Source organism: Anolis sagrei, chromosome 10 (assembly GCF_037176765.1).
Source record: "Anolis sagrei isolate rAnoSag1 chromosome 10, rAnoSag1.mat, whole genome shotgun sequence".
Lineage (NCBI taxonomy): Eukaryota > Metazoa > Chordata > Lepidosauria > Squamata > Dactyloidae > Anolis > Anolis sagrei.
The window spans coordinates 14,619,830-14,644,138 of record NC_090030.1 but is presented as its reverse complement, the minus strand read 5'-3'; the positions used below and the strand labels follow the sequence as shown (position 1 = coordinate 14,644,138).

Sequence of the window (24,309 nt, the reverse complement as noted above, 5' to 3'; positions counted from 1 at the left end):
TGGACAGATGGCCAGGCAGCCAAGCTCTAAAAAGTGCCAATAATGACAAAATTCTGTTCCTGGCTTGAAAGTGTGTGTTCCTGTTTGATTGTGCAGTGCTGACTTGGGTAAAAGTGGTCCTACCCCATAAATGTTGCTTGTGTGGCAGATACTTCATGAAATGTCTGCAGGGCACAGTTTCTCTGGCCAGGACAAATGGAACTTTTGCAGTGATTCGCAAGGGCCGAAGTTTGCCCATGCCTGATACAGAGACTCAAAGAGAGAGAAGATATTACTCAAATACACAAATAATCAAATCTGCAAACGTTACCCCTGTAAGAAAAATGATGGTACATTAGACTTTGTTGGCCATTCAAATCATTATAACAGAATGACTTTAGTAATATGCAATTAATTCCTAATGACTGTTATTTTGTTTACACGGCTATTTTGTATGTGCAAAATATTGTGTTTTACGTGTTGTCCAAGGTTTTCACAGCCGGAATCACTGAGTTGCTGTGAGTTTTCCGGCATGTCTCACCATGTTCCAGAAGCATTATCTCCTGACGTTTTGCCACATCTATGACAGACATCCTCAGAGACTATGAGGTCTGTTAGAAACTAGGAAAATGATGTTTATATGTCTGTGGAATAATGTCCAGGGTGGGAAAAAGAACTCTTGTCTGTTTGAAAGTTGCAATATAAACCCAAGTTTCCTAGTTTCCAAAAGACCTCACAACCTCTGAGGATGCCTGCCATAGATGTGGGTGAAACGTCAGGAGAGAATGCTTCTGGAACATGGCCATACAGTCTGGAAGACTCACAGCAATCCATTGTGTTTTACATTTATTTGCGTGTTTGGAAATTTTGTAACTGACTTTAAAATTAAAATGCATTAACGTATGCTGATTTTTGTTGTTACCTATGAAATCCCTTTTTTGCTGTGACTAGTGCCCAAACTTTTAAATCCATCCCCATATTTTTGTCTCTGTTTTCCCATTAAGATTATCTCACTGCACACTTGGCACCTTACCGTTCTTCAGGCGAAAAATCCTTGATCTTTTTGGCCCTTACTTATGCTTGTTCCTTGATGCCACCGCTCCCCCTGTTTTGTTTTGTTTTGTTTTGCTATTGTTCCACGTAGCACCTCTCATTAAATTGTTTTATTGCCTATGTAATTTTCTTGGCAAGGTCTATTTTCAACAGCATGAGCTGCTTTGGTTGTTTTTATGGGAAGAGGGGGATAAAAAAAATCCCCGCAAAATTGCATTGCGTTACAAACTCAACCCATTTAGGGGTTTTTAGGTCAAGGGACAGGATGGCCAATGGCTGTGTTCCTCCGTAATGAAGGAACCAGGGCAAGGTCTGATTTATGCAGGGCCGTATTTATGCCTCATTTGTTCCTTTTCATCACAACGTATAATTACCCCCTTACTCCAGCTTCCTTTTGAGTCTTTTTGCTTCACATCAAAACAATAAATGACCAAGAATGAGGCCTGAGCAGAAAAATCCACAGATCTGCAAAATACAATAATAATACTAGACCCTTTCTCTGCCCAAAAACAAAAACTTATTGGCGTGCCCAGGGTGCTTGGAAATTGGAAACCAGGTGGAAGGAGAGATGGAATGGAGTAACCGGAAAAAGGAAAGGATACCCAGTGATTTTTGCCTTAATTCCCCTAAAGGTAACAGATCCTGTATAATCTTAGTAGTTCAGCCGGGCCAGCCACTGGTTATTCCTTGGATGAGAGACGGCGAATGAATCCCAAGCGCTGCTGGCTCTATTTCAGGGGAAGGAACTGGCAAAACCCTTCTGAGTAATCCTTGCTGAAGGAGGAAACCCTGTGACATTAATGACGTTGTCAGAAGTTGACAGGTGATTTGAAGACACACGCAAACACCTTTAAAGAAATGAGCAAGAACTGTGTCACCATCCAGATGGGTAATTTTTTGACTTATGAAATACTCATCTATATAAATAAAAATGAAAAGAAAAGGAAGGAAGACTGCCTTTTCTAGATGTCCTAGTCATCCGTAAACCAGATCAACAATTGGGTCACACCGTTTACAGAAAACCCACACACGCAGATAGATATTAGGGCTGGGTGGTTTCGTTTCGTTAATTCGTAATTCGTTAATAATTCGTTAATTTTTTCAATTACAAAACGATAACGAACCATTCTGGAGCAATTATTTTAAAAAAACGAATTTTCAAAAACGTTTTGTAAATGCTTCGTATTTCGATATTGTATTCGTTTCGTTATTGTTTTGAGGTCGTTTCGTTATTATTTCCGCATGTCTGGGCCAGTTTTATGGTTTAATTAGTGAAAAAAAATTATAATATCACACCAACAGTCAACAACAGAGGGAGAGGGAAGCTTCAGAAGGTTTTGGAGGTTTTTTAGCGTATTTCGCGGTCGCGTCCGCCATTGACGAATCGATTCGTTATTGTTTCGGAAATCGATTCGTTAATTTTTTACCATTTACGAAATTTCGTAAATATCGAACTTTTTAAAAGGAAAATTTTGTAATTATTTTAAATATCGAAACAAAAAAAAACCCCAAATACAAATCGATTTTAGAAACAAATTTTTCCATTGTTACCCAGGCCTAATAGATATCTACATAAAAACTCCAACCATCACCCAAGTCAAAAAAGAAGCACCATTAAAGCCTTGGCAGACCATGCAAAAAGAATCTGCGAACCCCACCTCCTCCAAGATGAACTGAACCACCTCAACTGGGCTCTCCAGGCCAATGGAGACTCCACCTCAGACATCAGAAGAGCTGCAAGACCAAGAACAAGCCACGAGAGTAAAGATGAAGATCCACCCAGAGGAAAAGTGTTCCTGCCATACATCAAGGGAACCACTGACCGCATAGGGAAGCTGATGAGGAAACACAACATACAAACTATCTACAAACCCACCAAGAAAATCCAACAAATGCTACGTTCAACAAAGGACAAGAGAGATCCTCTCACCCCTGCAAGAGTCTACCGTGTACCATGCAGCTGTGGACAAGTCTACATAGGGACCACCAAACGCAGCATTGCCCAGACACGCATCAAGGAACATGAAAGGCACTGCAGACTACTCCAACCAGAGAAGTCAGCCATAGCAGAGCACCTGATGAACCAACCTGGACACAGCATATTATTTGAGAACACAGAAATGTTGGACCACACCAACAACCACCATGTCAGACTACACAGAGAAGCCATTGAAATCCACAAGCATGTGGACAATTTCAACAGAAAGGAAGAAACCATGAAAATGAACAAAATCTGGCTACCAGTATAAAAAAAAATCTAAAATTGCAACAGCAAAAACAGCAGAGAGAAAAACAGGCAGGGACATCTAATCACCTTTCAAGAAGAGTTTGTCCCAGGCACAGTCAGCCCATTGTATGCTAATCAAGGTGGTCAGTTGAAAGAGTCACACCTAGCCCAACTTACAAAAGCCCTTTGTCTCACCCTGGTCATTCCACAGATATATAAACCCCTTCTTTCCCAGTTTCCAGCAGACCTCACCTCTGAGGGTGCTTGCCATAGATGCAGGCGAAACGTCAGGAGAAATGCCTCTAGAACATGGCCATATAGCCTGAAAAAGCCCACAAGAACTGAGTGATTCCGGCCATGAAAGCCTTCAACAATACAATGAAAAGTTCGTTTATGGGATTAACATAACTCAAAAACCACTGGGCGGATTGACACCAAATTTGGACAGCATACACTTAACAACCAAATGTATGTCCTTCACTAAAAAAAATTTTTTATTTTGTCATTTGGGAGTTGTAGTTGCTGGGATTTATAGTTCACTTACAACCAAAGAGCATTCTGAACTCCACCAATGATGGAATTGAGCCAAACGTGGCACCCAGGACTTCCATGAACAACAGAAAACACTAGAAGGGTTTGGTGGGCACTGACATTGAGTTTGGAAGTTGTAGTTCACCTACATCCAGAGAGCACCGTGGACTCAAACAATGATGGATCTGGACCAAACTTGGCACAAATATTCCATATGCCCAAATATGAATACAGAGGGGGCTTGGGGAAAATAGACCTTGACATTTGGGAGTTGTAGTTACTGGGATTTATAGTTCACCTACAATCAAAGAGCACTCTGAACCCCACCAACGATGGAATTGAACCAGACTTGGCACGGCACACAGGACTCCCACAACCAACAGAAAATACTGGAAGGGGTTGGTGGGCACTGACATTGAGTTTTGGACTTGTAGTTCACCTACATCCAGAGAGCACCGTGGACTCAAACAATGATGGATCTGGACCAAACTTGGCACTGATACTCAATATGCCCAAATGTGAACACTGGTGGAGTTTGGGGAAAATAGACCTTGACATTTGAGAGTTGTAGTTACTGGGATTTATAGTTCACCTACAATCAAAGTGCATGCTGAACCCCTCCAAAGACAGAATTGGGGCAAATTTCCTATGCTGAACCCCCATGACCAACAGAAAATACTTAAGGCCATCCAGTCCAACTCTCTTCACCAGGGCAAGAAAATCTAATCAAAGTCCTCCTAACAAAGAGCCATCCAGCTATAGATATAGATAGATATATATGATTTTCACACATACACAGATATAGTGTCACAGATTTGAAAGGGATCCCTAAAGAGTTCCACTGCTGAACAGCTCTCTTAGCCTGAAGAAGAGAAGGCTGAGAGGAGACATGATAGCCATGTATAAATATGTGAGAGGAAGTCATAGGGATGAGGGAGCAAGCCTGTTTTCTGCTGCCCTGGAGACTAGGATGCAATGGAGCAATGGCTTCAAATTACAAGAAAGGAGATTCCATCTGAACATTAAGAAGAACTTCCTGACTCTGTGAGCTGTTCAGCAGGGGAACTCTCTGTCCTGGAGTGTGGTAGACACTCCTTCTTTGGAGACTTTTAAACAGAGCCTGGATGGCCATCTGTTGGGGGTGCTTTGAATGCAATTTTCATGCTCCTTGGCAGGGGGGTTGGACTGTATGGCCCACGAGGTCTCTTCCAACTCTATGATTCTATGATTCTCACAGTTAGAAGGTTCTTCCTCATATTCAAGTGGAATCTCCTTTCTTGTAGTTTGAAGCCATTGTTCCATTGCGTCCTAGTCTCCAGGGAAGCAGAAAACAAGCTAGCTCCCCCTTCCCTATGACTTCCCCTCATATCTTTATCCATGGCTCTCATCATATCTCCTCTCAGCCTTCTCTTCTTCAGGCTAAACATTCCCAGCTCTTTCAGCCACTCCTCATAGGGCTTGTTCAGGCCCTTGATCATTTTAGTTGCCCTCCTCTGTACGCATTCCAGCTTGTCAACATTTCCCTTCAATTGCGGTGCCCAGAATTGGACACAGTGTGATTCCAGGTGTAATCTGACCAAGGCAGAATAGAGGGATGGCATGACTTCCCTGGATCTAGGCACTGGGCTCCTGTTTATGCAGGTCAAAATCTCATTGGCTTTTTTAGCCACCGCATGACATTGTTGGCTCTGGTTTACATTTATAGATAGCCAGAAGGAGATTTGATTTTTTTTTTAAATATTCTCTGCTAGATGCTCGTGTAGGATTTGCAACGCTCTTTTAAGCAAGATCTGTAACAGATATCTGTCTGTCTGTCTATGTATACGCATAATAAAAGTGAAAATATGTATATTTATATGTGGCTGGGGTGTCCACTTACACAGGCAAGCGCATGCCTCCACAAACAGCTATATCTCCCACTACTCAGGAGACAGCAAAGGCCCTCCCTCCAGTGACATTGCAGGTTATAGTGAGCACCATGAACATGTCCAAGAGCCCTTCCAATGTCCTCCACAAACACCATACTGCCCACCATCCAAGAGAAGACTTTCATACTTGGACAATTTCATCTTAGATTTTCTGTGTTTCCTCCACCACAGACATCCCAGTGTTTCTTACTCTCTCCATTGGTGTGGAATTTACATGACCCCACCTACTGCCTTTCCCTTAACCCTTTCCTATTCTTTTCTATGTCACACAGCAAACGGAGGAATTGATCAGCAACTGAATGTACTAGAGAGGTTTGGGGAGAATTCACAGTGATTTATAGGAGTTGTGGGCACTCGGATGTATAGTTCACTTGCAATCTAAGAGCACTCTGAACTCCACCAATGATGGACCTGGAACTAACTTGACACACAGAACACCACAACCAACAAAAAATACGTCTTTGGAGGGATTTAGAGGAATTGTAGTTATTTGCTTCTCTGTATTTTATTTTTGCTGTATTTGTATTTTGTTTTATTGTATTTGTGGGCCTGGCCTCATGTTAGCCACCCTGAGTCCCCCTTGGGGAGATGGTGACGAGATATAAATAAAGATTATTATTATTATTATTTATTTATTTATTTATTTATTATTATTATTATTATTTGAAACACAACAAGATTAGTCCACAGCAGGTACTCTGCTGGCTGTTGTAGTGGATCACACGTTGGACACACTTCCCAAGTGTCTAGGACTGTGTGATGTATCGGCGAATAACGCATGCAGATCCCAGTAAGGTGGCCTTCTGCAGCTGGCAGGTGGTTATCTTGTCAGTACCAATTGTCTTTAAGTGCAGGCCAAGGTCTTTAGGCACTGCACCCAGTGTGCCGATCACCACTGGGACCACCTTGATTGGCTTGTGCCAGAGTCTTTGCTGTTCGATCTTTAAATCCTTATTATTATTATTATTATTATTATTATTATTATTATTATTATTATTTGAAACACAACAAGATGAGTCCACAGCAGACACTCTGCTGACTGTTGTAGTGGATCACATGTCGGGCACTTCCCAAGCGTCTAGGACTGTGTGATGTATCAGCAAATAATGCATGCAGATCCCAGTAAGGTGGCCTTCTGCAGCTAGCAGATGGTAATTTTGTCAGTGCTGATTGTGTTTAAGTGCAGGCCAAGGTCTTTAGGCACTGCACCCAGTGTGTCGATCACCACTGGGACCACCTTGATGGGCTTGTGCCAGAGTCTTTGCAGTTCGATCTTTAAATCCTCATATCGTGTCAGCTTTTCCAGTTGTTTCCCTGCAATCCTGCTGTCACCTGGGATTGCAACATCGACAATCCATACTTTGTTTTTTAACATAACAACAACAACAATGCGGCATCCGATGGGGGGATTATTATTATTATTATTGACACAAAAGCACAGTATGTCACAACAAATGCTGGATTTTGTATCACAAAATCACAAGTCGAACCCTTCCCAAGGGTCTAGGACTGTGTGATGTATTTTCGAAAGATGCGCGCAGATCCAAGTAAGGTGGCCTTTTGCAGTTGACAGATCATGATTTTGTTGATGTTTATTGTTTCCAAATGCCAGCTGAGATCTTTTGGCATGGCACCCAGTGCACCAATGACCACTGGGACCACCTGTATTGGTTTATGCCAGAGTCTTTGCAGTTCAATTTTGAGGTCTTGAGTTTTTCCTGTTGTTTTTCCTCAATGCAACTGTCACCCGGTATGGCAACATCAATAATCCTATTATTATTATTATTATTATTATTATTATTATTATTATTGTTATTATTATAGTTTATTTTGACAGATGGCAAAGAATCTTAGTTAGCCGGCATGGTGTCACGGTTTGCGTATTGGACTACAACTCCAGAGACTAGGATTTGAGTTTCTACTCAGCTATGGCAACTCACTGGGTGCCCTTGGGCAAGTCACACTCTCGCAGCCTCAGAAGGAGGAAAAGGCAAATCCACTCTTGCCAAATCTTGCCAAAAAGGTTTGTCTTAGGTTCCCCTCCTTTGGAAACAATTTGAAGGCACAACAACAAAAGATGTTCAACTTCACACTACTGCATGGGATAGGACGGTATGTATGGAATGCTACACAACAGCAACAAATGGCTACAGGTCCCACTTGTAACAATTGTAATCACAATTCATGAAGGCTTCCTCTGCAGGAAATGTCCTAATGCCATAATAACCTGAGCTGTCTTAAAGGTGCTTTTACCCAGTTGGGCTAATTCAGTTTCGCCCTTTCCTCCTGCCCTGAAGGATTCTGGAAATTGTCTAAAAAGTCCCTCTTCTAAGCCCTGATACTCCATTCCACAGCAAGGTAGAATAGCCCTCCAGATGTGGGTCTTGCAAGGCCACACGGACTCTCAAATCCAGCTTGTTTTCTGACTTAAACTTGGAATCGCTTCTCCCAGCCACTCAGGCTGCACTGGAATTTCTGGCTTTGCAAACTTGTGCAAAGCTGGGCATGTCAGAAGTACTGATTAGGTTAGGGTTTTGAGGAATAACAAGCAGCTCCTCCCAGCACTCGGTTTTTCCTACTGTGAACCACCAAGTAGTTTGTTTTTTTTTAATGTCAGGAGCAACTTGAGAAACTGCAAGTTGCTTCTGGCATGAGAAAATTGGCCGTCTGCAAGAACGTTGCCCAGGCACACCCGGGTATTTATTTATTTATTTATTTATTTGCAACATTTATATGCCACCCTTCTCACCCAGAAGGGTACTCATCCTGTGGGAGGCTTTTCTCATGCCCCGCAAGGGAAGCTGGAGCTGACAGATGGGAGCTCACCCCACTCCCCGGATTCAAACTAAGTAGTTGAAATCCAACTTCTTTCCTCTCTGGGCGGTTTCCTTCCAATACTTTATAGGGACAAACAGCCTTGGCAGAAAGAAGATAGAGCTAATGGAGGGAGTGTGAAGTTCAATCAAGCAACTTCACACTGGAGACCCCAGTTCAGATCCATATTACCTCCCAGCTTTAAAGCATACTGGCTGATCTCAAGGCAGCTGCTCTCTTTTTATTTATTTATTATTTATTTATTTGCTTTATTTCTATACCGCGTTTCTCAACCTATAATAGGTGACTCAATGCGGTTTACACAATATTAATTACCACAACAATAACAATTAAAACACAGCATACCCAATAGCAAACACACAACCATTCATACAATGCCTCGATCGCAAACAAGATCCAGTCTCATATCCTTATGCCGTTCCTATGTTCAGTTTACCGTCATTCTGTGTACAATTGCGCTGATTAGCCAAACGCTTGCTCAAAAAGCCAGGTTTTGAGCTTCTTCCTAAATGCCAGCAACGAAGGGGCCTGTCTGATGTCGTTTGGTAGGGCATTCCATAACCAAATTTTATAGACCAAATCCAAAATTTGGGAGTTATAGTTTTATTCTGTTCTGCTATTTATCTTTTGTATGTTGTTCATTGCATAGTTTTTAAAGTTGCCAGCTGCTTTGAGTTTCAATTCTGAGAAAATAGTGGGTTAAAATAGTAATAATAATAATAATAACAATAGTAACAACAACAAAAAACATAAGAATACTAATAACATGAATACTTTTGGATGTTAATTGCATCGTTTTTAAAGTTGCCAGTCACTTTGAGTTTCAATCCTGACAAAATAGTGGGATATAATAATAATAACAATAATAATAACAATAACAATAATAATAGTAACAACAACAACAACAACAACATAAGAATGCTAATAATATGAATACTTTTGTGTGTTAATAGCATAATTTTTAACGTTGCCAGCCGCTTTGAGTTTCAATCCTGAGCAAACAGTGGGGTAAAATAATAATAATAATAACAATAACAATAGTAACAACAACATAAGAATGCTAATAATATGAATACTTTTGGATGTTAATTGCATAGTTTTTAAAGTTGCCAGTTACTTTGAGTTTCAATCCTGAGAAAATAGTGGGATATAATAATAATAACAACAATAATAATAACAACAACAATAACAATAGTAACAACAACAAAAAATCCATAAGAATACTAATAATACGAATACTTTTGTATGTTAATTGTATGGTTTTTAAAGTTGCCAGACACTTTGAGTTTCAATCTTGAGAAAATAGTGGGGTGAAATAATAACAACAACAATAACAATACTAACAACAACAACAATGTAAGAATACTAATAATACAAATACTTTTGTATGTTAATTGCATAGTTTTTTAAGTTGCCAGTCACTTTGAGTTTCAATCTTGAAAAAATTGTGGGTTAAAATAATAATAATAATAACAATAATAATAACAACAATAACAATAACAGTAGCAACAACAAGAAAGCATAAGAATACTAATAATATGAATACTTTTGTATGTTAATTGCATAGTTTTTAAAGTTGCCAGCCGCTTTGAGTTTCAATCTTGAGAAAATCGTGGGGTAAAATAATAATAATGATAATAATGGTAACAACAACAACATAAAATACTAATAATACTAATATTTTTGTATGTTAATTGCATAGTTTTAAAAGTTGTCAGCTGCTTTGAGTTTCAATCCTGAGAAAATAGTGGGATAAAATATTAACAATAACAATAGTAACAACAACAAGAAAACATAAGAATACTAGTAATACGAATACTTTTGTATGTTAATTGCATAGTTTTTAAAGTTGCGAGCCACTTTGATATAATAATAATAATAACAACATAATACCAATACCAATAGGTATTATTACAGAACTTGAAACAAGGCACCTCTATCTTCTTAATGGTAATAATAATAATAATAATAATAATAACAACAACAACAACTCTTTCTAAGCCCTATGTAAATGACTGTGATTGCAGATACTAAGGGTGGCCACTTATATATTATTGCAAATAGGAACACTGATAAATATTTATTATTTACTTTATTTTTTATCCAATCTTTCTCCCAATATAGGGACTCAAAGGAGCTTCTGGGATTTCCCAGAATATTATTTTGTGAGACATTTAAGTTCATCTCCTCGATGCCACTTAGGATAAGTATAGTCAAATCCAGCAGTCATTGCTATGAACTCGAGTGCTGCAAGCCTGTCTCCACTTCCACTTCTGATTTACCCGAGGGTGTGTCCATAGACTCAATTGCCAATATTTCTCGTTTGCTACTGTGAGAACGGAGGCATTTGACAGAACCGGGTGGGGACCCAAACCATGCATAATCAGGGCCCTTGTTAAAACAAGCACCTCGGGATCAAGGGAAGTTTACGGGCCTGAAATAGAAACCTCTTTCCTGCTCACGCATCTGACAACACCCGTTTGCGGTAGTTTCGGTGAAATCTTCACTGCGAAAGATGGCGGTGTGATATGGAAAGAAGCCAGTACAAATATCTAAACAGAGCAAAATCAAGATGCCAGGCAATGGATTGGCAGAAGCCGGAAATGGCATGACAGCCAGCCCTCCACATTCAGGGTGGTTATGGGTACAGGACTCCCATGAAAATGAGAAATCATGAATATGGCTATACCTATATTATGACCTGACAAATCACCTCTCTAGGAACTTCTTTAGGTTCTCTAGTGTAGGGTTTCTTAAACCTTTCCCACTCGTGACCCTTTTCATCCACCAACTCCACTGGATCGGCCACATTGTCCGGATGCCTGACCACTGTCTCCCAAAGCAATTGCTCTACTCCGAACTCAAGAACAGAAAACTGAATGTTGGTGGGCAGGAAAAGAGATTTAAAGATGGGCTCAAAGACAACCTTAAAAACTCTGGCATAGACACTGAGAACTGGGAAGACCTGGCCCTTGAGTGCTCCAGTTGGAGGTCAGCTGTGACCAGCAGTGCTGCAGAATTTGAAGAGGCACGAATGGAGGGTGAAAGAGAGAAATGTGCCAAGAGGAAGGCGCATCAAGCCAACCCCAACCGGGACCACCTTCCACCTGGAAACAGATGCCCTCACTGTGGGAGAAGATGCAGATCAAGAATAGGGCTCCACAGTCACCTATGGACCCACCACCAGTACACTGATCCTGGAAGACTATCCTACTCGTACAATCAGGGATCACCTAAGTACCATTCAAATTTTTTTTACATGATCCCAGATGCATATATGTGTGTGTGTCTATATGCACACAAACACACACATATATCTTATCTATACACATAATAAAAGTGAAAATGTGTATGTGTGTATGTGGCAGAGGTGTCCATTTACACAGACAGTCTCCTTACTCCACAAACCGGCTATAGTTCCCACTACGCAGGAGACTTCCATGGCCCTCCCTCCACTGACATTGCAGGTTACAGTGGCCCAAACCTTGCCAATATCTGTTTGAAGGCTTTCATGGCCAGGATCACTGGGTCTGACCTCACAACCTCTGAGGATGCCTGCCATAGATGTGAATGAAACGTCAGGAGAGAACGCTTCTAGAACATGGCCATACCGCCTGAAAAACCTACAACAATCCTTGCCAATATCCTCCCCAAACACCATACTGCCCACCACCCAAGGAATGCTTTCATTCGGGGACAATTTCATCCTAGATATTCTGTTTGTCTTCCAGGATGGACATCCCAAGGTTCCTTTCTTTCTCTCCATTGGTGTGAAATTTGCAGGATCCTGCCCACTCCTTTCCCTTAACCCTTTCCTATGGCACACTCATCCACTTCCTTATGCATTTTCTAATTGGAGCACTCATTAAAAATTAAATCAAAAAGTGGCTTTTTTCCTAATAAATTGTGTTGCTAATTAATTAAATTATATTATCTAACCCCCCAAAACATACAATTCATTTTTCAAATAACCTGGGCACTGCTGGGTACCCAAGTTAATACAAGTATAAAAATCAAACATTTACTGATAACAACTCAATATTTGCAACTCAATATTTACTTTCAGGCTGATTTATTTCATGCATTTCTACCCTGACCTTCTCCCCCCGATAATAATAATAGTACTACTAAAATAATAACAAATAGTCCAATAATCCAGGTATAATCCAGATGAAGCTACTGCCAATTTAGCAGTTCAAAAACATGAAAATGTGAGTAGATCAATAGGTACTGCTCCAGCAGGAAGGTAACGGCACTCCATGCAGTCATGCTGACCATATGACCTTGGAGGTGTCTACAGACAGCGCCGGTTCTTCTGCTTAGAAATAGAGATGAGTCGGACACAACTTGACTTAATGTCAAGGGGAAAACCTTTACCTTTACCTTACAGATGAAGCATTTTCAGCAGACTAGTCCACTATAAACACTGCACCGCATGGAGAAAAATTCTCCAGAAAGAAAGTGAGTGATTACTATTCCATAATTTATGTGCATATCTGATCATCGGTATGCTTTGCGTACAGCTAAAGTGTGGCACAAGCAGAACGGATAATTAAGAGCACTGCCACCCACATTGGAGTTGGCACCTCATACCGATTGCAGAAAGGGAAGGATCAAAGGAGAGTCTGCAGAAGGAGGAGGAGGATGAAGGGCAGACGCTGGCATTGCTCATGCACAGTCTGAGGAAAGTCACTTGTTTGGATTGTCCAATAGCCATACTGTCTGGGGGGGATTTGAGGAGCCAAAAAGTTATTTTTCCAGGTTTTGCTGCATACAGTGGCTTTTTACACTGCATAATTATATGTCATTCTCTGCAAACCGAATTCAATAATCTTTTGCACTTTGAATTCGGTTTGCAGTGAATGAAGTAAGCTGTGGACAAGAGGAGAAGTGGGAAGCGGATGTCTACAGACGTCACATGCAACTTCTGGAACGATTCCATCAGTGTTGCCTCCGGAAAATCCTGCAAATCTCTTGGAAAGACAAGCTGGCAAATGTCAGTGTGCTGGAAGAAGCAAAGACCACCAGCATTGAAGCGATGGTCCTCCGCCATCAACTCCACTGGACCGGCCACGTTGCCTGGATGCCCGACCACCGTCTCCCAAAGCAGTTGCTCTACTCTGAACTCAAGAATGGAAAATGGAATGTTGGTGGGCAGGAAAAGAGATTTAAAGAAAGTGTGGCATAGACACTGAGAACTGGGAAGCCCTGGCCCTTGAGCGTTTCAGCTGGAGATCAGTTGTGACCAACAGTGCTGTAGAATTTGAAGAGGCACGAATGGAGGGTGAAAGAAAGAAACATGCCAAGAGGAAGGCCCATCAAGCCAACCCCAACCGAGACCGCCTTCCACCTGGAAACCAATGCCCTCAATGCAGGAGAAGATGCAGATCAAGAATAGGGCTCCGCAGTCACCTACAGACCCACCGCTAGTACACTGATCTTGGAAGACAATCCTACTCGGACAACGAGGGATCACCGAAGGGAAGTGGAGCGAGAATCTAGGGCATTTTAAAAGTGGGATGGCGGAAGGTTAATTGGGACTTCCCTTGCCAAACTGGGACTGCAGTCACCAGCGGGAAAACAGGAGATATATAGTTCCTATATATCTCCAGCCTCTCCTACACAGCTGTATAAAATCCACATTGAACTGGATTATATGGCAGTGTGGACTCAGATAACCCAGTTCGAAGCAGATATTGTGGATATTTATTTATTTCGTATCAAAAGCATTGCATAAATTAGTATAAAACTGATAAAAATAGAAGGAGTGCAGACGGCTAAATATATTTTGACCAAAAACGGGCAACAACAACAGCATTGTCTGTAGCCTCCAATAATTTATTTATTATTTATTTATTTATTATTTGCATTTATTGACCGCCCCTCTCAGCCCGAAGGCGACTCTTCCTCTGTACATGAGGCAGGGCATAGCGGACAAGCATACAGGTGCGGAGTTGTCTGTTCTGCTCCACAGTCACACAAGGTGGAGGATTCTTTTAGGTAGTGCTATTTTGCCAGGTTGTCTTTTGATCTGCCCACTCCACTTCTGAGTCTGTTCAGGGACTTCCAAGTTGTCCATTCTTGGTTTGCCCTTGGAGGAAGACCCTCATGGGGGGGGGGGGGGACACATCGAGTTGGGGTTTCCTGGTTTAGCTGCCCAGAGGGATACTCTTGCTGTTGCTGGAGGGACGCCAAGAGGAGTGGTAGTTCTCATAAAGCTTTTCCTTGATTTGAATCTACTGGGAGGAGGCTGGTAGCCATGTAGTGGGTGGCTTTCACAATCTTCAACCTTATTTCTCTCACATTTAGCAGCAACTGCCCATCACACATCGGGGGGGCAATGCCAGCTAACTTATTTATCAACAGGTGTAGGTTTAAGACATCCTGTGATTATTCTGCATGTTTCATTCAATGCTATGTTCACCTGCTTTGCGTGGGTCAATTTGTGCCAAACAGGGCAGGCATACTCGGCAGTTGATTGTGGATTATCTGTTCCATTCCCCATGAGCTCCTCCCTTACAAATATATCCTTTTCATTACTATCTCTCCCAGAGTTTTATCATTATATGTCATACATTTAGCTCGCCCACTGTGTAAGCTGCCCCAAATCCCCTTTGTGGAGATGGTGGCGGGGTATAAATAAAGATTATTATTATTATTATTATTTGAAACACAACAAGATGAGTCCACAGCAGACAAGATCACTCTGCTGGCTGTTGTATTGGATCACACGTCCGACACTTCCCAAGTCTCTAGGACTGTGTGATGTATCAGCAAATAATGTGTGCAGATCGCAGTAAGGTGGCCTTCTGCAGCTGGCAGAGGGTAATTTTGTCAGCGCCGATTGTGTTTAAGTGCAGGCCAAGGTCTTTAGGCACTGCACCCAGTGTGCCGATCACCACTGGGACCACCTTGACTGGCTTGTGCCAGAGTCTTTGCAGTTCGATCTCTAAATCCTCATATTGTGTCAGCTTTTCCAGTTGTTTCTCTTCAATCCTGCTGTCACCTGGGATTGCGACATCGACAATCCATACTTTGTTTTTTAACACAATTGTGAGGTCAGGAGTGTTGTGCTCCAGAACTTTGTCTGTCTGAATTCGGAAGTCCCAGAGTAGCTTGACATATTCATTTTCTGTAACTTTTTCTGGCTTGTGATCCCACCAGTTCTTTGTCGCAGGCAGATGGTATTTGTGGCACAAGTTCCAATGAATCATCTGAGCAAGGGTGTTGTGCCTCTGCTTGTAGTCTGTCTGCGCGATCTTCTTGCAGCAGCTGAGGATGTGATCTATTGTTTCATCTGCTTCCTTGTAGAGTCTACATTTGGGGTCTGTTGTCAACTTTTCAATTCTGGCTTTGATGGCATTGGTTCGAATGGCTTGTTCTTGGACTGCCAGAATCAGGCCCTCCTTTGTCTCCTTTTTCAGAGTTCCATTTGTTATTATTATCTGCCTTGATATTCTGGGTTTTATGGCTGTGAGGAAGGGTCCTCAGCAAACCCAGTTCAAAATGCAAAAGATGCTTGTAGTCAGTTAACTCAGCTGCAGGAAGGGGCCAGAGCTAACATTTTAGTTTTAGTCATATACAGTTGTACTTATGAAGAAAACAACACACCCTTTCCCTTGCCTACTCTGGTGAGCATTTTATTGGGCAGGGAGGGAGCTGAGATGTTCGAACTCAAGTTGCCGAGGGCACCATAAAGAAAGCCAGCTCCCTTGCTCCTTAATCCGACCTTTGTTATGACGCCACGGCTTTAACATCCACTGTGAGTGACAGTTAGTGATGGGTGTGGGTCTGACAGGTAACAGGATTTTGCGGTTGGCAGAAATTGGGCAAGAGGAGCTCTGCCCCATGTCAGCAGTTCCTTAAACGTTCACATCATGTTTATTGGGAGCCCCCAGTGGTGCAGTGGGTTCAACCCTTGTGCCAGCAGGACTGCTAACCGACAGGTCAGTGGTTCGAATACAGGGGGTTGAGCTCCCTCTGTCAGCTCCAGCTCCCCATGTGGGGACATGAGAGAAGCCTCCCACAAGGATGGTAAAACATCAAAACATCTGGACGTTCCCTGGGCAACATCCTTGCAGATGGCCAAATTTTCTCAAAACAGAAGCTCTGCCTCATGTCACCAGTTCCTTAAACATTCACGTCATGTTTATTGGGAGCCCTCGGTGGCACCATGGGTTAAATCCTTGTGGCGGAAGAACTGCTAACTGACAGGTCGGTAGTTCGAATCCGGGGAGAGCAGGTTGAACTCCCTCTGTCAGCTCCAGTTCCCCATGCAGGCAGGCCCGTAGCCAGGATTTCGATTGGGGGGGGAGGCTGAGTTTGTTTCGGGGGGGGGGGGGGCTGAGCCTGAGTGAAAGAGGGTCTACCCTAGCAAACCTTTTGTATCGTTACCCCAATACCCCCATGCACATGGGATATATTGAGTATGGTGATCAGATCATGATATGAATAAACTTAACAGTTTAAATAATGCACCAGTAAGGCCTTTTCACGAACCACCATGAGAATTTGGGGGGGGGGGGGGCTGAAGCCCCTCAAGCCCCCCCCCCCCCCCCAGCTACATGCCTGCATGCAGGGACATGAGAGAAGCCTCCCACAAGGATGGTAAAACATCATACATCCAGGCATTCCCTGGGCAATGCCCTTGCAGACGGCCAATTCTCTCACACCAGAAGCGATTTGCAGTTTTGCAAGTTGCTCCTGACATGAAAAAAAAAATTGGGATTCAATGGCAGCCAGGAAAATATCTGGTGAGGGAGTTCAGAGTGACAGATGGCCTAATGTCCATTTCCATCCCTTTCAATGAAACACTTACAGCAAATTAGTCCCTGGTTCTTCTTACTTCCTCAACACTACGCTTGTTGTTTAATCTTGTTGTTGCATTGTAGTTGTTTTGATCTAGCAAGATTGTAATACCTGTACTGCAGGTAGAAATCTAACATGTGTTAGATTTCCTTATCATTACAATGTGGAGATATGCATCAGACTACAATTCTGGAGACTAGAGCACAGATCTCCACTGATCCTTGGAAACCATTGGGTGATTTTGGATAAGTCATGTTCTCTCAGCCTCGGAGGAAAGCAAAGGCCAACCCCCTCTGATCAAATATTTTTGAGAAAACCTTGCAATCGGTTCACCCTAAGTCAGAAACAACTTGAAGGCACACAAAACACAATTACAGCACCGGATTAAGACTTGGAGACATATGTTTACATTGACGAAGCTCACTGCATGACCTTGAACCTGTCTCTCTCTCTGACATAAATACACAAATACACGTAACCTACAAATAATGTTCAAGCATGAAACTGGTAGATGGATGAGTAAGAACCACATGTGTCATCCTCAACTCCTTGGAAAATAATGACATATAATATCACAAGCATGTAAGGTGTGACAAATCCGCAGGAATAGAACCATGACTATTCACCATGGTAGGTAAATATTACTTAAGCCTCTGAATACCAGTTTTGCTGGGAAATGTGAATGGGAGGGTATAATTTTCCCCATGTCCTGCTTGTGAACTTCTCACACTGACCACTATAGGAAGGCCAGAAAGCTGTCTTGCACTGGGAAAAACCACTGGTCAACCTAATCCAGTGGTAGTAACATCCACCGATAAGGGCTCTCCGATGTTTCTTTGCAAGGCCCAAACCTGGCCAGGAATTGTGCAGCCTTCCATTTATTATTGGATGTCAATCTCATGAGTCCCAGCATAGCTAATGTTGAGGAATGCTGGAAATTGAAATTTGGAATATACATCTGGAATAATAGGGATCTTCAAGTCGGATTTTTTTTTTCCATGTCAGGAGCAACTTGAGAAACTGCAGAGAGAACTGGCCATCTGCAAAGACGTTGTCCAGGGGATGCCTGAATGTTTTACCATCCTGTGGAAGACTTCTTTCATGTACCCAGCATGGGAAGCTGGAGCTGACAGATGGGAGCTCACCCCTCTCCCCGGAAGTTGGATGGCGTGGGAACTGGATAAAGTTCTTTGCCTAACTTGGAGATTTCTGGCCTTCCCCAAATCTGTTTAACTTCTTAAATCAAACAAGATCAGATGGATTCGCGAAGGAACAGATGGTGGGCCAGATCAGTAATGGACCGTGAACCTGTGGCTCTCTGCATTTCATCTCCCTTCGACCCTCATGGTCATTTGTGCTGCTTGATGCTGAACATATGGAAGGCTATTGATTCTCCAATGTTGGGGGAGATCTTCAACCTGATAGAGAAGGACACTTCTTATGTACCTAGGAACTTCACCAGTGGTATACTTGCCTAGCAAGTGAAGGTTAAATAACTACAAATAGGGGGTTCACAAATGAAAATATCTCTTGCTGAAGCAGAAAACATCTAGGGATGTGTTGTCTATGGAGATTCCAAATTGGAAAGGATACAAAGCTTCACATCCAGTTGCCAGGATTTGCCAAGCTGGAAGGCATTGCTGGACAATCCCAACTGCTCCCCACATCCAAAATAGGCTCCAATATTTAGTACTGATGATATTCCTAACTCATTCCCTTCAAGAGGGCAGAATATATGTTAGGAACTGGCTGGGCAGACTCCAACCAAGGGGTTATTTGGTTGAATCCCTGGTCCATCAGCAGAAACAATGTATAACATGCCATTACTGTTTGGACAGTTGACAGGCTTAAGATAGATAGATAGATAGATAGATAGATAGATAGATAGATAGATAGATAGATAGATAGATAGAAATGTAATGTTCATTTGTGGGATTAACATAACTCAAAAACCACTGGATGAATTGACACCAAATTTGGACACAATGCACATATCAGGCCAACAAGTAACCATCACTCATAAAAACACAGCAGAAAAGATTTAAAAAGCCAAAAAACAAGAAATACATTACAACGCATGCACAAAACTACATATATATTACACACAAACACATATATACACAAATATATACACACATGTATACACACACAAAACATATACACAGACTGGGCCACAGCAACGTATGTATGTATGTATGTATGTATGTATGTATGTTGTTCATTCGTTCAGTCGTTTCCAACTCTTTGTGACCTCACGGACCAGCCCACGCCAGAGCTCCCTGTCAGCCATCACCACTCCCAGCTTCTTCAAGGTCAATCCAGTCACTTCAAGGATCTCATCCATCCATCTTGCCCTTGGTCGGCCCCTCTTCCTTTTTCCTTCCATTTTCCCCAGAATCATTGTCTTCTCTAAGCTTTCCTTTCTTCTCATGATGTTCTACTATCCTTCCCTCCAATGAGCAGTCGGGCTTTATTTCCTGAAGTATGGACTGGTTGGATCTTCTCGCTGTCCAAGGCACTCTCAGAACTTTCCTCCCACACCACAGTTCAAAAATGTCTCCCTTCCCTTGCTCAGCCTTCCCTATGGTCCAGTTCTCACATCCGTAGGTGACTACGGGGAATACCATTGCTCTCTATCTATCTATCTATCTATCTATCTATCTATCTATCTAGTTTCAGGAGTGACTTGGGAAACTGCAAGTCGCTTCTGGTGTGAGAGAATTGGCTATCTGCAGGGACATTGTCCAGGGGAGGCTTCTCTCATGTCCCTACATGGGGAGCTGGAGCTGACAGGGGGAGCTCATCCGCGCTCTCCTCTAATTCGAACTTCTGACCTGTAAATCTTCAGTCCTGCCAGTAGAAGGGTTTAGCCCATTGTGCCACTGGGAGCTCCTTAAGATGCAAAGCATAAAGCAAGAGTACTGAATGTACATTATTGAAAGCACATGCAAACTTCAAAGTGAAGATACAGCTGAAGCCAGATGACTCAAGGGAGAGAACCGGTTACTTGCATACAGTTAGATGACCTGCTTAAAAGACCAAATGTCTGGCACTTTATCTTGCATTCAACTGGTTTTTTAAAAAAACCTCAAATTATTTCCATCTTTTGATGCTTCCTTTTGTAAAAAGAAGGAAATCCTCCTACATTAGCATCATACAAATTTATTAGTAAAAGTAAAGGTTTCTCATAACATTAAGTCTAGTTGTGTCCGACTCTGGGGGTTGGTGCTCATCTCCATTTCTAAGCCGAAGAGCTGGCATTGTCCGTAGAAGCCTCCAAGATCATGTGGCCAGTATGACTGCATGGAGCACTGCTATCTTTCCGCAGAAGCGGTACCTATTGATCTACTCACATTTGCATGTTTTTGAATTGCTAGGTTAGCAGAAGGGGGCTAACAGTGGGAGCTTCCCCCCTTTCCCCTAATTCGAACCGCCAACCTTTCGGTCAACAAGAGTTGCAATCCAAAACACCTGGAGGGCCGAAGCATGCTGTAGACAACGCTCAATAGAGATACAGTATATATAATGAACGGGAAAAAAAAATTACACTAATTCTCAACATAAACTAGTATAACTCTGCACCTGAGTTTTCAAACAAAGACCAGTAAGCATAACAGAAAATGTAAGCTTGCCAATAATGCAAAAATGTGGCCAGGTTTACAGGTTAAAGACACCAAAAATTGTCTTGCATTTGTTTTCTTGAAATGTTACTTACTGTTTAAAAAACTACTGATCTGCTACAATTCATGAGTACTGAGTAGCACTAACAGAAATTCCTTATTGATACAATGCTTTATAGATCAGTGTTTCTCAACCTGGAGCGGGGGGATGTTGCTTGGGGGTGTCAAAGGGGTCACCAAAGACCATCAGAAAACACAGTATTTTCTGTTGATCATATGAGTTCTGTGTAGGAAATTTGGCCCAATTCTATCATTGGTGGGCTTCAGAATGTTCTTTCATTGTAGGTGAACTATAAATCCTAGCAACTACAACTCCCAAATGTCAATGTTATTTTTCCAAAACTCCACCAGTGTTCACATTTGGGCATATTGCGAATCGGTGCCAGGTTTGGTCCAGATCCATCAGTGTTTGAGTCCATAGTCCTCTCTGGATGTAGGTGAACTACAACTCCAAAATTCAAGGCCAATTCCCACCAAACCCTTCCAGTATTTTCTGTTGGTCATGGGAGTTCTGTATGCCAAGTTTGGACCAATTCCATCATTGGTGGGGTTCAGAATGCTCTTTGATTGTAGGTGAAGTATAAATCTCAGCAACTACAACTCTCATATGACAAAATCAATCCCCCCCAAACCCACTAGCATTCAAATTGGGGCATATTGGGTATTTGTGCCAAATTTGGTCCAATTAATGAAAATACATCCTGCATATCAAGTATTTACATTGCAATTCATAACAGGAGCAAAAATCACAGTTATGAAGTAGCAACGGAAATAATTTTATGGCTGAAGGTCAAGACAACATGAGGAATTGTATTAAGGGGTTGTGGCATCAGGGAGGTTGAGAAACACTGTTCTAGATAAAAGTTGTTAAGCAAATGAAAATGATTAATGAGAAAAAACACACAACGGCTGCAACAATTCATTTTTGTCCAAAATCTCCAGGGAAGGGCAAGACTCTGCTTGCACCTTTCGGGTTAATGGACTGCAAACTTCTTTGGCACTTTGAAACCAGTTTGCAATAGTTGAAGTAAGATGAGGAGAAAGGGGGAAGTACAAGAGGGGCAGAGAAACTGGGACATTTTAGAAGCAGCTGAGAAAGTGGGTAAGCAGAGGATTAACCATCCTGCCAAATCGGGACAAGTGGATGGAATTGTCTGTCTGCCTTCTGACATCCATTGTACTAGAGAAAATAAATTCCATATTTAGGGAAACATGTTGTGATGTAAGTCTTCCAAAAGAGAAGTCTCTTTCCCTCAAAATACTTGCTTACCATGCAAGGCTAACGTAACTATTACCAAGCTGGGTTGTTGTAGGTTTTTCGGGCTATATGGCCATGTTCTAGAAGCATTCTCTCCTGACATTTTGTCTGCATCTATGGCAAGCATCCTCAGAGGTTGTGAGGACCTCACAACCTTTGAGGATGCTTGCCATAGATGCAGGCAAAACATTAGGAGAGAATGCTTCTAGAACAGGGGTCCTCAAGCTAAGGCCCGGGGGCCAGATACGGCCCTCCAAGGTCATTTACCCAGCCCTTGCTCAGGGTCAACATAAGTCTGAAATGATTTGAAAGCACACAACAACAACAACAACAACAACAACAACAACAAACCTATCTCATCAGCCAAAAGTAGCCCCACACTTCCCATTAAAATATTAGTAAATTTGTATTTTGTTAAAATTGTTCTTTATTTTAATTATTGTGTTGTTTTTAAGTGTTTTTTGCACTACAAATAAGATATGTGCAGTGTGCATAGGAATTCATTCATGTTTTTTTTCCAATTATAATCTGGCCCTCCAACACTTTGAGGGACTGTGACCTGGCCCTCTGTTTAAAAGGTTTGAGAACCCCTATTCTAGACCATGGCCATATAGCCCGAAAAACCTACAACAACCCAGTGATTCCAACCATGAAAGCCTTCAACAATAGATTATTACCAAGCTGTTTAGCATTTTGAGCATCCAGGCAAATAATTGTGTAATTAATGTATTGTCGCAGGCTTTCATGGCTGGAATCACTAGGTTCTTGTGGGTTTTTTTTCGGGCTATATGGCCATGTTCTAGAGGCATTTTTTCCTGACGTTTTGCCTGCATCTATGGCAAGCTACCTCTGAGGATGCTTGCCATAGATGCAGGCGAAATGTCAGGAAAAATGCCTCTAGAACATGACCATATAGCCCGAAAAAAACCCACAAGAACCTAATTGTGTAATTGCGGTAATGGCAGACAATAACAGGTAGCAACAAGTGATGGTTACTGCATCAGCACACTGAAGCTAAGTCAAAAGAGAGCGAGGAATTTCAAGCAGATTCTCAGAAAACAAAGTTGTCCTTGCCTACAAGGAAAAGACCAACCAAACCTGGTACTGTAGCTTCAAAATAGGTCAAACTTTCAGATCCAAAACTTGGGGATGTGGAGTTCTCTGGAAAGCGGCCTTCTGCAAGACCTCTTTGTTGGGAGCTGTGAAGCTTCACATCCCAAAGGAAGGCTTTGTTTTGAGAGAACAAAGAAGGGGGAAAGCAGAAAAGGGGGGATTTTTTCCTCCTCCTTCAAGCGGTGGCACTTACTTCTCGTCTGATGAGACAGGCGTTTCCTCCCTCCAAGGATGTCCCCAAGCAGGTAACAGGACTTGCAGCGGCAAGTGCAGCCGCCAGAGTGTGGGCAAGGCGGCCAAGGTTGCTTCTGCCAAGGCCAAGCCTTGCAATGGGAGGGAGATGACAATGTGGGAGGGTGTGCTTGGCCCTGCAGGGGATCAAACAGGTTCCTCCATCTGCCACAGACGGAAAGAGAGCAAGCCTCTCCCCCTCCTTCCTCGCCCCTCTCTGCTGCTGCCTTTCAGCAAAGAGGTGCCTCTCCCTGGGTACATTCTTCACATTCCCAGCCTTGTGTCGCTCACTCGCTGGCTCTGGACATCCTGGATGACAGACAGGCTTAGAAACCAAGGCACAACAGGGTTGTTTTCATCAAATCCCAGATTGGGTCTGCAAGTGTCTGGTTTGGTACCCAAGGAAGCCAAACACCAGCCACCAGCTCCTGAAGTTGCTTTGCCCCATCTCTTCAGGGCCACACAATCACACTGTATGTCAGTGGTTTTCAACCTTCCTAATGCCACAACCCCTTAATACAGTTCCTCATGTTTTAATGACCCCCAACCATAAAATTATTTTCACTGCTACTTCATAACTGTCATTTTGCTACTGTTATGAATTGTCATTTAAATATCTGATATGCAGGATGTGTTTCCATTCCCTGGACCAAATTTGGCACAAAT

The 24,309-nt window shown here is 42.3% G+C and overlaps 1 protein-coding gene across 5 annotated transcripts in view; it reads right to left on the bottom strand.

Annotated features, from left to right (window-relative positions):
* Positions 1-23,849, bottom strand: part of ZNF185 (zinc finger protein 185 with LIM domain) — an 81,739-nt gene extending 57,890 nt beyond the window's left edge. For 2 of the 5 annotated variants that reach the window (XM_067471549.1, XM_067471548.1), the window contains exon 1: positions 23,606-23,849. The gene's annotated coding sequence lies outside the window, so the exon portion shown is untranslated. Of the gene's footprint in view, positions 1-23,397; positions 23,538-23,605 lie in introns of those variants that run through there. The other 3 variants (XM_067471545.1, XM_060756262.2, XM_067471547.1) reach the window with 3 other exon arrangements.
* Between the last annotated feature and the right edge of the window lie 460 nt (positions 23,850-24,309).